Source organism: Argopecten irradians, chromosome 7 (assembly GCF_041381155.1).
Source record: "Argopecten irradians isolate NY chromosome 7, Ai_NY, whole genome shotgun sequence".
Taxonomy (NCBI): domain Eukaryota; kingdom Metazoa; phylum Mollusca; class Bivalvia; order Pectinida; family Pectinidae; genus Argopecten; species Argopecten irradians.
The window spans coordinates 47,298,055-47,311,330 of record NC_091140.1 but is presented as its reverse complement, the minus strand read 5'-3'; the positions used below and the strand labels follow the sequence as shown (position 1 = coordinate 47,311,330).

General features: G+C 36.8%; 1 pseudogene; it reads left to right on the top strand.

Annotated features, from left to right (window-relative positions):
• The first annotated feature begins 182 nt into the window (after nucleotides 1-182).
• Nucleotides 183-4,720, top strand: LOC138326724 (heat shock 70 kDa protein 12B-like; annotated as a pseudogene).
• The last annotated feature ends 8,556 nt before the right edge of the window (nucleotides 4,721-13,276 follow it).

Sequence of the window (13,276 nt, the reverse complement as noted above, 5' to 3'; positions counted from 1 at the left end):
ACTATAAAGTATCTTTATCAAGCACAGGTAATAAGTCTTCTTTATCCCGACACTGATACACTTACTGCATGCACGTTATCTTAAGGATAGTTTTATATTTGTTTACGAAAGGAAATATCAAAACTGTAGTTCAAAGTTGTACCGATAACAATATCTAGAGGAGGCGTATTTAGTGGTGTGAAGGATTACTGAGTGAGTATTTGTAACGGACAGTAGGCGTGTGAATGTAAGTATAATGTATCCTCGATATTGCCTTGTTGTTTCATCTAATTTTGAATTTTGGTAGTGAATTGGAAAGATAGTTTTACATATGAATGCATATGTCTGTTTGCTTCAAAAGCAAGTAAGATCCTATCATACGTTGGTATTGCAGAGATGATTTATAGAAAATATCAAAATCTGTCCTTTACTTGACGACTTGGTTGTGTTTGGTATTAGGCTTTATTCCCCTCTTACTAACAGTCAGGGTCGAGTAGGAAGGTCGCCATTGGGCGCCGTGAGTTTTGGGAGGCTGTACTATATTTGTGTTGTGGTTTTGGAACCTTTGCCTTTTTTTGGGGGGGAGGGGGGCTGTACTATATTTGTGTTGTGTTTTTGGAACCTTTACCCTTTTTATAGTGCTATTTCATTGAAACATGTTGTCGCGGAAGACACATATCAAGCACACCCCTCCCGATCACATTATACTAACGATTAGCAAACCAGTCGTCCGACTCCTTTTATGCGGAGAAGCGGACAGTTAAAAGTGCATTCACCACTGGGTTGAACGTTTAACACAAGGCCTTAAGTGGGGCAGTCAATTAATTATATAAGTTTAAATTATTTAATGAAATTTCCACATTGATGAATTGGATTTAGCTCTTCAAAATGCGCATACTTTAATGCAAATGTAAATAATTTGAAGCAGTATAAAGGAAAGAATTTATATAGGCTTCGACTGTTTCAAAAAATATATGAACTTAAGAATCATTTAATATCCTATATGTCTCATTTGTGTTTTGTTTTACAACCGTAACCCTATGGTATGCTTGAGAGCACTGGCTTTTTACATTTTCCATATGATGTTGTTTTAATCAATGCAGACAATGGCACAAGAATCCCCGTGTAAGGACCGTCTTGTGGTAGCGGCAATTGACTTCGGAACAACCTATTCCGGTTATGCTTTCTCTTTCCGTGACGACTATCAAAAAGACCCCCTTAAGATACAATTGAATCAACAATGGAATTCAGGAAGTGTTGTCTCCGAGAAGACTCCAACTTGTCTGCTGCTCGATCCGGACAAGAAATTCTTAGCCTTTGGATACGAGGCTGAAAATGAATATAGCCAGCTTATTGAAGATTCCGAAGATGATGACAGAATGTACGAAAACTACTACTACTTCAGACGATTCAAGATGTCTCTTCACCAACATTCTGGGGTAGGTTTAAACGGATATGTATTCCAGAAAGTTCTTGGCAAAAGATCGAAACAATTCTGAAACGGTATGGCATGTTGCGATTTCCCGTGAGAACTGAGTTGAATAAAAGCATTAGAACACAGGTTTTAGTCAATGAATATTTGAAAACTCGAAAAACGTACATAAATTTATTTCACATGGAATTGCCAGGTAGGTATGAATATCACTAAACCTGCAGGTTATGAATTATGAATAGTCGATATTTTTCCCGGTGGCTGAAATATGTACTTTAAACATATTAAAAGATTAAAAATATAGTGTTATATCATAGGGGTTCAAAGAGAAACATCGCATGGTGGCAAATCGATGAATGTAACGAAGAGATTTTTTCGCAGGTATGTATTGCTTGCTGACTAATCAAAATATATATGCTAGAAATGTGACAGTATACCATTATTGTCTTAAGGGCCGGACCAGAGAGACAATGATAGTTGATGAGACTGGGAAGAAGCTGTCGGCCATGTTGGTGATATCTCTGTCTATAGGCTACATGAAGGATCACCTCATGTCTCTCATCAACAGGAGATGTATCGGGATTGATGAGGACGATATCCATTGGATCATCACCATACCGGCCATCTGGGAGGATTCCGCCAAACAGTTCATGCGGGAAGCTGCAGTAAATGTACGTACTTTATTGATATTGCATTCATCTACATTGTGTAGTTTGTTATGATATGCAGTGATTATTAACTTAAACATTCCATTTGATATATGTTGATAGTGTTAAACATATGAGATTAATTAACCAATAATTAACATTTGTTGAGGATAATAGAGTGTTTAACTAACCTGGTAGACTCCAATAATAACCGATGGCAGTGAATATTTATATCAGCTCTGTGTTAAAGGGACAATGAAGTTGAACGTTTATAGTCAAATAAAACATCTTCTTCTCACAGTATGGAATTAAATCTGACCAACTGTCCTTTGCTCTCGAACCGGAAGCTGCGTCACTCTACTGTCATTTGGTGAAAGTAGTTCTGGCCGATGAGGAGACTCCTGCAGATAACAGTACGAAGAGACAAGGAGTGGTATTGGATGATGAGCACATACCTCAAAGTATTGGTCTGAAGAGGAAAGAATTGCGACGCTCAAAGCTCGGCGAGAAATGTATGATACTAGACCTCGGCGGTAGGTATTCTAGAATCCGTCTCTAAAATAACCATTAAGCGTCTATAATCATTTTTCTGGCTGTCCTCTTTTCGACCTGCTGTTTGCTGCTTATACCATGGCGCTCACATCATGCTTTAATTCATATCCTTTCAATTAACATTTAAGATTATTGTTGCTTTTGCTAAGCTTGGATATTGAGAGAGAAAATCACCGGTCAACGGTCAGTGCATAAGTAAACTATCGAGCTCACGAATCAGAGGTTAAGTGTTATGGTAGAACGTAGGACGCCTAGGCCACTCTATCAACACGGGCATAAGAGACTTCTGAACTTTATCACAAATGAAAATGAAAAGAATAATACCAGGTATATGGTTCATGTAGATAGGAAAGTTATGCAATTTTTGGTTCTGTTGAATTAGTTTAACGTCCTATTACAAGCCGGGGTCATTTAAGAACGTGCCAGATTTTAGATGGCGGAGGAAAGCCGGAGTATCAGGAGAAAAAGTATACAATAAATGTATACTTATACCATTGGAGATTATCGACATCATTGACATTGGCAAGGCAAAAACAAAAAAATCAATAATTTTATGTTGTAAAATAAACGATGAACTGTTGTTGTTATTTCAACACAAATATATTATCATTAAACAGGGGGAACAGCTGATATTACAGTACACGAACGGCAGATGAATGACAGTCTAAGGGAGATACACGAACCCTCGGGGGGTCCTTGGGGAGGAACGGCTGTTGACAGGGAGTTCTTCACATTTCTGGGCAACGTCTTTGGAGAAAAAGCGATAGAAAATTTCAAAAAGAATTGTATGACGGACTTCGTTGAATTTTGTAGGGATTGGGAAATGAAAAAAAACGAACAATTGGAGTAAATACAACTGGGAAAGTGGTTTTGAAACTCCACACGACATTCAAGGAATCCGTCGAAGAAAACTCAAACGTTTCTTTTGAACAAGCGTTGAGCAACTCCAAATACTCAGAAAAGGTCGCTTGGACTAAGGGGAGATTGAAGATAGATGCCGAAGTTATGAAAGGATTTTTTGAGGCACCGATACAGGAAATTGTCAATCATGTCGGTAACATGTTGAAAAAAACAGGAAGGATCAACATGATTATGATGGTAGGAGGTTTCTCAGACTGCGAACTGGTTGACAGAGCCATTCACGACAACTTCTCGCGTATTAAAATTTTAAATCCAAAAGATGGCGTACTTGCGGTTTTGAAAGGTGCTGTGTATATTTGGTCACAAACCAATGGCGATTGCGTCCAGAGTTGCGAGATATACATACGGCTACGAAACCTGGCCGAAATTCAATTCCGAAATCGACCCAGAGGAGTTGAAAGTGGAACATGATGAAGAAGAATATTGTCGAGGAGTCTTTCAGCCGTTTATTCATAAAGGAACTGAAATAAAATGCAATGAATGCATCACTTCCACGCATCGACCAATTTCCGATGATCAAAATGATATGGCGATCCACATATACATATCTCAAGAAAGGGATCCGAAATACATTACGGATCCGGATGTACGACATCTTGGAACTCTCCAGCTTCCGCTTCCGGAATTCAAACCAGGATTACCAAGAAAAGTGCTTGGACGTTTTCATTTTGGAGCTACAGAAGTGATCATTGAGGCAGAAGATATTGAAACTGGGACCCTTCACAAGGCAACATTTGACTGTCTTTGAAAACTTTACTCTCAACTGTAATCAATGTTTGTCTCATATACAGAGTGTCCCAAATACATGTTCCTAGTTTGACACTTTATAAAAAGTCTTTCAATAGAAGAAGAATTTGATGTTTATACTATAAGAAAGGTAATGATCTGCGTTGTACAAAAATATATTTAACAACATGGCTAAATATTTATCATAATACTTGTATTGGAATTCATGAGAAAGTCACGATTTTGTTATTTTGCAATTTGTTCAGGGAAGTTGATAACTTTCAGTGAAAGAATGTGTTTGAAGTGTCCAACCTACTTTTCGATGACGTCATCGTACGTAATGATGATGTAATCAGTACATGTGCACTATATAAAGTTAAATTAGGATGCTCCTGCTCAAAAGAATTTTGAATTTTCAAAAAAGGTTTAGTATTATAAAAGTGTTAACCTGTCAAAGACAGGATACCATGTACTAGGAAATTTTTGCTGTGTAGAAATGTTCTTTGTTTTTTCGTGGTTGTTAAGGAAACACGAATATATAAACAACGAATCAAGATTCGTATATTATTATTTATTATAATTGTTCAATCGGCTGTTACAAAAAGGGAGGGAAGTTATAACTAGTATATATATCATCAGGGGAGGTGTAGACATTACAGATGTAGTACACATAGTATGGCGTCGTTTATACATCAAGTGATTACCAGGTGCATGAGTCTTAATTATCGTATGGGCATTTTTTAAAATATAGGCCTGCAATTTTAAATAGTAAATATGTACACTGACCGAATTAAACTAATCAAAGACTCGTATTTATATTAGTACAAACGTCAGTATTAGAGTAAATCCACAAGGGGATATAAATATTGCCAGACTATTGGAGTTTCATCATTAAAAAGTCACAACATATATTATTTTGACCTTGATGCTACCTGGTGGACTATCATTTGCCGTCAGTACGTAATTCTTAGTACCGTATACATGTACGTAGTAAAAAGGAAAAGGGAATTGAAACTGAAATTTCTCTAGTTTCACGAGTGTGCATTACATTTTACGCTGAACGTGAATTATGTTTATTCAGTCCATTTGTTTTCATAAGAAAAAGTTCGATTTGTGGAGCAAGTTTTAAAAGTTTTATGCGCTAAATAAAATATGTAAGAAAAAATAATCGTGATGCCTGCTAGAACTTTACCAAATCAAAAGGATATTTTCTCCATTTTCTGTTCTTTTAAAGAAGGACTGATCCAGGTGTTCTCTAGCTTTTTTGCTATACTTTTCCACCAGATCTTCTTCACTTGATGAACTGTATAGAAATCATTAATGGACTTTTTTATACTCCATTCCTTAGTACTATTTAATCAACCAAACTATTCTACATTTTGTATTCCTTTTCCTGCACAGGTGTTTGGCTCTATAGACATTTTTCTCTCTTTAAATATTGCCACAGTATTACATATATATATATAAGAGAGAGAAATGTCTATAGAGCCAAACACCAGCGGTTCATATACAACAAATGTACAATGTATCTTTTGCATGTAGCATAAACATCATATTATGTATATATGTTCCTGCGTGTAGTAATTACAAAGTTCATAATAATAATCTTATGCTACAGTGTGGATTGTACTCAGTTAGTAAATTCATGATCATGATCATCTGTCATGGATATATCCGATAAATGCCGATATCGTCGTTGACCCTGTTGTCTCAAAACAAACACTGGTCTTGTTCAGTTTATGTATCGGTCTTCGATGGAGTAGAACATGTAGGCTTACCAGACTTCGTATGTATGTGTATGTATACATCGCTGTATTATTATAAAAAGAAACAAAGTGTAATATCTATATAGCCAGTAACGACATGGCGTGTTTGTCGTTTACTTTCATTTGTTTACGAGTTTTGTCGAGCCACCCTGTTGGAGGCCTCATCATGATCAGGTAACACAAACCTGTGTTCGGTTTCGATGTACACAAATGTATGTTCGGTTTCGATGTACATTTCAATAAAGCTAGATTAGGCCCAATAGGCATCTATAAATCTTTTATTACCAGAATACATAAGATCAGCAAATACCATTGTAATTATAATTTTGTTAATTGATTGCTTTTCATTCAAGAAAAAAAACCTTTTTGGACAGTTTTAGCCTAGTTTTAGTACACACACACATATATATAATATATACATGTACAACATGTATTTGTAGGTCCACGCGTGGAATGCGTGGGTTCGTAACGTGCTAGCGATCGTTCAAACAACGACAATTTTAGCGGTCAAGTTGCTCGTGTGTGTTCGATTTCGCTGACACGTATTTGGCGAGTCTTCAGTGAGTTGGCCATGCACGTATATGCATGATGTTGAAATTTGTTAGGGAAATTCCACTCTTTATGTGCCTACGCATGCGTACTAGGTTGTTTTGGCTCTGGGGCGGAACTACGGATTTCCCCATCTCCGAAGAGGGGTTTCCTAATGTTTTTGGAAAACACAGAAATGTAGGGTATTTTTTTATTACCGGATATTTTTCATAAGGATATATGCTCTACTATTCAGCAAAGTTTGGTACTTTATGACCATATTTTTTCACCCCAATACATAATGGGGCTTTAAACCAAGGACACAGACACTTATAAATCCTTGCTGAAACTAACCTCAATAATAACTAATTCTGGAAGCATTGGTAGGGAAACTGAGTAGAAAAAGATCATATGAATTAACCTGAATATTTTTATGTATTCCTGTCAGAAAGAGGGCCTAAAAGAATCAATTTTCAGAGAATTTTTTATGTGTCCACCATCCATATTCCATTTACAACAAGAGGCCCAGAGGGCCTGTATCGCTCACCTGGTTTGTAATGTCAAGTCATGTTCTGAATACAGGTTCATTGTTTTCTTTTCTGAAGGAATTTGAATATTTACCTCTTATTTCCCTATTGGGCCCCGCCCCTCCTGCCCCCGGGGGGGTCAGAGCCAAAATTTATACAAGTTCTGTTCCCTTCCCCAAGGATATTTGTGGCCAAATTGGTTACAATCCATGCAGAACTCTAGGACAAGTAGCGATTTATAGGATTTACCTCTATTTCCCCTATTGGGCCCCGTCCCTCCTGCCCCCAGGGGGTCAGAGCCAAAATTTATACAAGTTCTTTCCCCCTTCCCCCAAGGATGTTTGTGGCCAAATTTGGTTACAATCCATGCAGAACTCTAGGACAAATAGTGTTTTTATAGGATTTACCTCTATTTCCCCTATTGGGCCCGCGCCCCTCCTGCCCCCAGGGGGTCAGAGCCAAAATTTATACAAGTTCTTTCCCCCTTCCCCAAGGATGTTTGTGGCCAAATTTGGTTACAATCCATGCAGAACTCTGGGACAAGTAGCGATTTATAGGATTTACCTCTATTTCCCCTATTGGGCCCCGCCCCTCCTGCCCCCGGGGGGGGTCAGAGCCAAAATTTATACAAGTTCTGTTCCCCTTCCCCCAAGGATGTTTGTGGCCAAATTTGGTTACAATCCATGCAGAACTCTAGGACAAGTAGCGATTTATAGGATTTACCTCTATTTCCCCTATTGGGCCCCACCCTCATGCCCCTGGGGGGTCAGAGCCAAAATTTGTACAAGTTCTGTTCCCCTTCCCCCGAGGATGTTTGTGGCCAAATTTGGTTACAATCCATGCAGAACTCTAGGACAAGTAGCGATTTAAAGGATTTACCTCTATTTCCCCTATTGGGCCCCGCCCCTCCTGCCCCCGGAGGAACAGAGCCAAAACTTAATACAAATTCTGTTCCCCTTCCAAAAAGGATGTTTGTGGCCAAATTTGGTTATATTCCATAAAGAACTCTATAACTAGTAGAGATTTAAATGATTTACCTCTATTTCCCCTATTTGGCCCCGCCTCTCCTGCCCCGGGGAATCAGAGCCAAAATTTATACAAGTTCTGTTCCCCCTCCCCAAAGGATGTTTTTTGGCCAAATTTGGTTACAATCCATGCAGAACTCTATGACTAGTCGCGATTTAAAGGATTTACCTCTATTTCCTTATTGGGCCCCCGCCCCTCCTGCCCCCGGGGGGTCAGAGTAAAAAATTTATACAAGTTCTGTTCCCCCTCCCCCAAGGATTTTTGTGGCCAAATTTGGTTACAATCCATGCAGAACTTTATGACTAGTAGCGATTTAAAGGAAATGTTGACGGACAGACGGACGGACGGACGCCGACGGACGACGGACGCTGCGCCCATGGACATAAGCTCACCAGCCCTTCGGGCCAGGTGAGCTAAAAACAGAATCGTTACAGTAGTATTCAAAATGTAATTTAATCTGAGAGAGGAAAAAAAGTAAATTTCTTTTTAATTTTATTTATTTAAATTCAGTTACTACTGATATTTTTTTATTATTAATAGTTTTTTAAAATAAATTCACACAGAAATTCTAAAAAATAATACTTTTTTTTCCATTTTTAAAAACGTGGTTATTAGGAAATCCGGAAATTCTATAAAATCCGGATCATCTATTACAATTACCCAAAATGGCGGCCATTACGATTGCAAAGTTTGTGACATCCATCAAATACAGATAGGCCTATTTAACATTAAAAACGTGAGTAAATCATTCACAGTTGTAAGCAGTATTTGTTTTGCTGTAATGCTCACTAGCTGTAGTCATCAAATTTATTGAAAGGCCAGCTGATTGTTTTCTAGGCGGCCGATCGGCTGATTGACTTCAGTTTACGTAACACACAGACGTGAGTGAAAGTGACACCACAAGCCAAGGTGGAAATAGCCCAAGGCTGCTAATTAGGGCCACTTGAGTGTTTGTCAGGGGGTCAGGGAGAGTGGTTACTCTCGTGCTAAAATTAACCTAGCATGTACACAAATGTGGCGACAAAAATAAAATGGAGGGGTTTATAGAATACAGGAATTTAGACTCTCCTGCCGGGAGACATTAAAAGGCTTTAAAATATGAGAGGTTTTTGTCTCACTCCGGAAGGTATGGCATGTATGCACTCTGTAGACGGACATCTTGTTTTTCTAGTTTAAATTTAGGCGTGACATGCCAGTGAAATGTACCCAGTTCTTTTTAAAAACTTACTGTACACACACAAACATACACATATATATACATGTAAGATGTATACAAACATCTGTATACAGTTTATGTTTCTGGTACATATATGATGGTTTTAGTGAGAAAATGTCGGAAGAAACGCATACATTATCGTGATAAGTGGATATATTACCACATGCTATTTCCACCATACTTTAAGACATTCTCGGGGAAGATGGAAGACGTAAGATCGGACTTACAAAGTTGAATGAACCCTCCACTGAAACTTTTCAATATCGGCCACGCCCACTCAAAAAATGAACGAAAATGTTGGGGAAACTATCCAATATCAAAGATAAAAAGCACCTACATATATATAGAAATATGTAATTCAAATAATATTAGCAGCAACACGGCAAAGAAACGTGTAACAAATCAGAAAAATTCGTTTCAAAGGTAGTAAGCGGTTACTATTTTACAGTGTACTTAATGAAAACCAGACGTGTCCTTTACTCCGATCAAGGGGAGGATAACTCTAAAATTTCAAGATGGCGGATTGATGAGGGTAGGGTCTATATAGTAGGGGTAGGATATTTTTATTTTTCCAAAACCAGATGCAGACGCATGTGATTATAAAACAACGGACTATTATAAACGTCACTTCAGGTTTAGGGCTAGAAAATTATGCATAATCGGGCGGTCAGAAAATTCGACCTCGATAGCGACGGCTTACAGGTTATTCCGGTCGCGTGCGACACGGGAGAGGTTTCTACACGTGCTAATAAAGCCATTTTAGCATAAAACAGAAATTATCATTTTTGACTGCACAAATCCTTTACCGCTAACAGTAGAGGGTACGCGAATTGTGTGTTTATCGTTACAATAGATTACCCTACTGAACGATCAGCAGTAATTGAATAGTGAAAAAATGTTCATACCAGTACATCATAAACAACTTACCGAACAATTGTTCCAAGCAGGAAGGTGAAATAAACCAATTTCTCCATTAGGCCTACGGCGAACACTTCTTCCCTAGCTGATCAAGCGGCACAACTCCAACTTCCTGGTTCGATTCTGATGACGCATGCGCACCTCAATTCCTAAAATAACTTCGGGAAAATATGTATAGGGCTAAACCGTGTAGCCCGCTCCGAGCCCGAGCTCTGGGAGACGTACTGAATGGACCTGAACGGGACCTGAAGGAGGACCTGAACGGGTTTTTAGAGAATTAAATGCATATATCGTTCATTCTCCACTAAATCTATCAATATCGGGACTTATAAATCATGTTTGTATATCATGTTTGTTTCACACGTGAAATGTAGGCCCTATTGATTGATCTTCGAAAATAATCAAGTGTGGTTCCTCGGACCAATTAAGATTTTTCTCATCATCACATTAAATATGGCTCTCGTGACGAATTTCGACTGTCCTCTTAAGCTATAATGTATTTCATAAATCATCTGTGACTAAGTAAATGGGTAAATGTTACTTTTTTTCTATCATATCATAGATATTAGCATACGCAATGAGAATAGACAAGTATTGGCACACAAAATGCTTAGATATTTTTATATAACTCATTTTATCATTGTCACAAACTATGCTGGAAGATACGTTACCAACAAATAAAAATAATATACATAATTGATATATTATCAAATGTCCACTTTTTTTTCGTGATAATGAAATCATGTATACTAACTTTTACCTTTATGACATAGACACATCCATTTACAATTAACTGGAGAGTGCGATCTAATCTTGAAAATATACATGTTACGCAACGACACATCAACAGATACGTTACTAGTATGTACTTGATTACATAAGATGCCACTTTCCCACAGAGATAAATTCACATCACAGTTTGAAAATTATATAATACTAAGTGTTACAATGTTTGTGGTTCGGTCGACAAGTCACACGGTGTCCATTTAAATGATGAGAGGGGTTAGTATCGGTCAGTACGTTACCGACTGATACGTGATGGAAAAATACCCATATCGACAGAAATTCTCACGCTTGTCATAAAACATTCGAAATTAGCTTAACCACGTGGCAAGCGTCCGAGAGTTTGTCAATAGTTTACAAGCGGGAAGATTCGTTGTGTTGCCAGTGTTGGGAAACTCGAAATAAGAAAAACCTTTACTTTCCTTTAGTAAATACCTGTAAATAGTAACATATAAATGTATATACATTTCTGACATTAATCACGTGATTTCTAACACTAGTTAGCTGTATTGATTAAGCTATTAGGTTATTTTCGTTTTTCTACACAAAGACAACACATATTAAAACGATTTTAGACAAACCATTCTTTGAGTTATGTTTTATCTTTCCATGTAAGTTATATTTCAAGAAATTAATGTGAATTTCATAAATCGACCTTTATCACTTTTTCAAGGACATTTTACGATTTTTCCTTATTATTTGAAATCTATGCTTTTTGAGATTTTTTTTTCAATCCAAACAACAAGTAAACATAGCTGGTCTGATAAGTATAAACTATAAACCTCAACATCAATATCAAATTATTTCATAATATAACGAATTCTGCCTTTTTTTGTAACTTCGTTGACAAGTACGAAAATATAATATTGTGATCTATGGGGTAGAGGACAAGGACACCACTTTACTTTCTACTTTAAACATATTTTTTTTGTATAACACAAAAGGACCAGGCACAAGTTATTCGAACTTAAACAGCGGTCTCCTAACATTATAACACAATTAACATATTATAACATGATGACTTAGATTTCTTATACAGATTGACCAAATCAAATAATATTACTTTAAACAAATTTAATAATCATTGTGTAGTAAAAGCTGTTGTATGTTTAAAGCTTATATGTATGTTCAGAATCTTCCACTGGACCTAATATACGATTGCACATGTTCAAAAATTTTACAATTTACGTCCAAAGCCAAATTTTCATCACCAAAAAGCAGCAAATTAATGTGTATTTCCAGATTTTGCTAATTAATTTCGCTAATTAACTTTGTACGGGCATCTAAATGATTTGGACATTCTAATAAATAATGATAAGCATTTTCACAATGATTCCACAGCTTGTACAACGAAAATTTTCGACTATATTTGAACGGAAAAGATCGTCATTTAGAATGCTACATTTGTGTCTCAATCTGGTGTGAAAAATATTTAATTTTCTGTCACCATAGCTAAAATAAATTGGTCGATGAATGACTATTTGTCGAGAAACAGCAATCTTAAAAGACGAAATTGAGTAATGACTTAATATCATTATCTAAATTATTCCAGTTTCTTAAAGTAGAAGGTAAGAAAGACTTGAGAGTGGAGGAGAGTCGATAGTTTGGAATACAAAAGTCGTTATTGTTTCTTAGAGCATATTGATTATTTTCACCAACTGTGGGAGGTAATAGATTCGAAAGAAAGTTAGGAGTATCATGAGTTTTCATCTTATGTAATAATTTAATTTTTCTTCTAGCTCTCCTATCACTTAGTAATTCTAAACCTGATTCACTATAAAGAGATTCATTTTTGCAAATGATGGCAAACCCGTAATTATTCTTGCTACTTCCCTTTGTGCCCTTTCTAACTTGTCTGAATCAATTGCGAAACAACCATCCCAAACTTCACAACCATATTCTAAAACCGGTAGTATAAATGATTTATAAAATCTGTAAAACGGTTATCACGCTTTAGCATAAATTTAAGTTTACGCAATACATTTATTTTCTTCATAACAGATTTGTGGATTTCATTGGCATGATCAGACCAATGGCATTTGAATTAAGAGTAACCCTGAAGGTGTCTATGAATTGACTAAAATTTAGAAAGTTACCACCAAAAATCAAATCTAAATCTGCATCAATGTCATTCAAGTTTGAAAATGAAGAGCACTTCAGTCTTATTTGGATTAAAAGATACTAGCCATCTCTTTGCCCACCTATTTATCTTTTCTAAATCGCTGTTAAGTGCATATTCAATGTCCTCTACATGA